Below are 3,437 nucleotides of genomic sequence, written 5' to 3'. Positions count from 1 at the left end.
CACAAGTTTCCCCTGCTGCAGTCAGGCTGCTGCAGTCAGCAGCCTGACTGCGGACAGCTGCTGCCGCTGCAGTCAGCAGTCAGGCTGCAGTCAGCAGCTGTCCGCATGCAGACGGCTGCTGCCTGCAGCCTCAACTTACTGAGGCTCGATGTGGAGAGAAACACAGAATTATAAAGATTTGGAGGTAAGAAAGCAAAGCTGATGTTTTTATTTAAAAAGCATTAAACCCAAATTATTATAAACCAGATTAATTTTTGTTTATTAATAATTAACGTTTAATTAAACTGATCTAAATAGGAAAGAGGCAGATAATAATCTAATAATCTAAATTATTACATTATAAAATCTTAATTACCAAACTGGAGGTTATGAAATTTAATGATATATAAAAAAAACTGGGTTAGTTTATAACTTAAAAACAGAAACAAATGGCAGAAATCAATGTAAAGAGGTCGAGGTGGACCACAGGGCAGCGTCCTCAGCCCCCAGTTTAGTTATTATTCATTTAAGATTTGAAAGCTGCAGCTTATTGTAGTTTATTTCTTAAACTGCAGAAAGAACATGACTGGTTTGCTGCAAAATAGCAAAATGATGTCAGCTAAACTGAAGGTTTAATAGTTAAAATGGGAGAATGTAACTAAGGTGAAGTGTAACTAAACACCATGAACGCTTAGCCCCGCCCACAAAAAACCCCCACAAAAGGGGCGGAGCCAAGAGAGGAGGGCGTGGCCGGTCGTGTGGCTGAGGGGAGGAGCTTAAGAGCAACAGCGCTGTTAGCTGGTGACTTTTTCATAAAACCAAACATGGCAACAAATGGGAAAAAAGCAACTAGCAACAAATCTAACCAGTTCTTTTAAAAATCTAACAAAACTGAGAACAAAATGACAAACAAGCCTGTTTAGGCTGTTTGAGCCTGAAAAATCCAGTTGGTTTCAGGTTTAGTCGCTCGATAGCATGCATCCAAATTAAAATGCAGAATAAAAGCGTAAACCAAGTTTGATCTAAGCTGCTGTCTGTGGTTTTTCACATAAACACGAATCAAACGCATAAAGTGTGAGAAAGTTGAGGTCCTGCAGCTCCAACAGGTGATTTATGGCGACTTAAATCATCACCTTCCTTCTGGCTGCATCTCCAAATCCGTCCTGAAACGTGACGCGTGTTAATGAAACGTCTCTACGGCAGGTTAATGGAGCCTTAAATTAAAAGCTAAACTGGTTTAGTACCAGATCTGCCTCCAGTTTGTTTCCACATTTCAACCAAATCACCTTAAAACAGATTTAATATCTCAGACGTGTTCAGACCCTGAACACATTTTATCATCACAACAGTGGTTTTGTGTTTACCCCCCTTTACTCTGACAACCTTAAATAAAACCCAGCCCAGAGGAAGCTGAAGCTGGACGACCAGCCTGTTTAAATGTCCTAGTCAAAGTCCAGGCTGCTGTATTTTCTTAACTGTTGATGTTTTATTTTCCAAATTTCCTGTAATTTTAACACAAAAACACGGCAGAGCAGCTGGTTTTTATGGGAAACTGCCGTTTTATGTTTGTTTGAACCCAAATGCCCGATGCAGCGATTACACCTCAAATCTATAATCTATAATCTATAATCCTCCCAGAGAGAAACATCAGATGGATCTGAACGTGTCTCAGATCCGATTTTTGCTTCCAAATGTCCAGAGGAAAAGCTGGAATGTTGTCATTATGGTGAATATGTGATGCTTTTTACAGTTTCATGAGCTCAGCTTGTTTCCCTGGAGCCTGTTCAGCCTGGCGACTGACGTAAAAATAGAGCCGTGAGCGAGGAGGAGGAGGAGGAGGAGGAGGAGGAGGAGGAGGAGGAGGAAGAAGAGGAAGGTGGCAGCGGAGCGGGACGTACAGGTGTTCTGGAAGGTGTGGACCTGCATGTCGAGCAGAGGAAACGACTGCCTGAAGCTGTACATCACCGACGTCTTCTTCTTCTGGTAGATCTTCGTTACCTGAGGAGGAGGAAGAGGAGGAAGAGGAGGAAAGAYAAAGCAACAGGATGGAGAGAATAAATAAAGGAGGAACTGCTTTCGTTTGTCTGTCTTCTTCATTTCTGAGGGAAATGTTTGAGAAAATCCTTCCAGAAGGAACAAAAACTATTCACAGCCCGGTGCAACCCGGAAATCCTTCCCCTCTCTCTGGTTCCCGCTGCTTACCATGAGCAGGTCGTTGAACAGGAAGACCTCCCTCTGATGGACGCCGCTCCTCTGGGCCCGGTTTGGATCGGGAACCTCGAACAGCTGGCAGCAGCAGACCAGCCTGCGGTGCGGCAGCGACAGGACCTGCAGCACACAGGAAGCGCTCAGCCGGGCTCGGAGCGCAGCTTCCTGTCCGGCCGGCAGCTTCTTACCGGTTTCTTGCCGATCACCATGCGCTCCACCGCCTGGACCTGCGACACGTGGTCGTCGTTGGTCCTCAGCTCCCACTTCTGGATGCGGCCGTAGATGGCCACCAGCAGGTCCCGGGGGATGTCCTGCCCGTTGTCCACGCCTGCAGGACCGGACAGAAACATCACGACTTTACAGGTTTCATCTTCACTGATATTCACTCATTCATTCCTGCATGAATGAAAACATCTGGAAATCATGATTTTAGTGAAACTCGTCACACGTTTCCTTCTCCTTCATTTTGAATAAGTTGGAGTTAAACTTTACCCAGGAATAGTTAAAAAACTTATTTAATGTCTGATTCCTACCAATAAAGATTGATGGATGGATGGATGGATGGATGGATGGATGGATGGATGGATGCCCTTCCATCAGAACCAGCTGTTCGGCTGGTGAGTTTCTTCCATATAAAGATGATCTTTATATGGCTGAGCAGACAGAAGCTCCTCCGCTCCCTGGTTCTGGTTCTGGTCATGGTCCTGGTCCTGGTCCTGGTCATGGTTCTGGTCCTGGTCCTGGTCATGGTTCTGGTCCTGGTTCTGGTTCTGGTCCTGGTTCTGGTCCTGGTCATGGTCCTGGTCATGGTCCTGGTCATGGTTCTGGTCCTGGTTCTGATCCTGGTTCTGGTTCTGGTCCTGGTCCTGGTTCTGGTTCTGGCTGTGATGGAGGATGGCGGCAGCCTGCAGCTCTCCTGCTCCAGCTGCCGGGTTTTCCACTCACCCCTGAGGTTCTTGATGAAGTCCTCCAGCTTCATCTTCCTCTCTGGCTTCACGTTGGGGCTGTACATGTCCGTGTTGAGGAGGATGATGGCAAAGGCCAGGATGAAGATGGTGTCTGGGTTCTGGAACTGCCGGATCAGCACCGGGTTGCAGACGCAGTACCTCTGACTGCAGAGGGAAACAAAGAGCTGGAACAAACTGAAGCTCCGARACGCTGATGGACTGGAGCTCCCAGATACCTGAAGGCCTCCACCAGCCGCTCCACCCGCTGAGCTTCGCCCTGAACCTTGATCTGCGCCTGGAACT

The 3,437-nt window shown here is 46.9% G+C and overlaps 1 pseudogene; it reads right to left on the bottom strand.

The window, feature by feature from the left end:
* Positions 1–3,437, bottom strand: part of LOC103468114 (IQ motif and SEC7 domain-containing protein 2-like) — a 122,645-nt pseudogene that overhangs the window by 12,118 nt on the left and 107,090 nt on the right.

This window comes from Poecilia reticulata, linkage group LG7 (genome assembly GCF_000633615.1).
Source record: "Poecilia reticulata strain Guanapo linkage group LG7, Guppy_female_1.0+MT, whole genome shotgun sequence".
NCBI classification, from domain to species: domain Eukaryota; kingdom Metazoa; phylum Chordata; class Actinopteri; order Cyprinodontiformes; family Poeciliidae; genus Poecilia; species Poecilia reticulata.
This window is presented reverse-complemented; position numbering and strand designations above follow the sequence as displayed.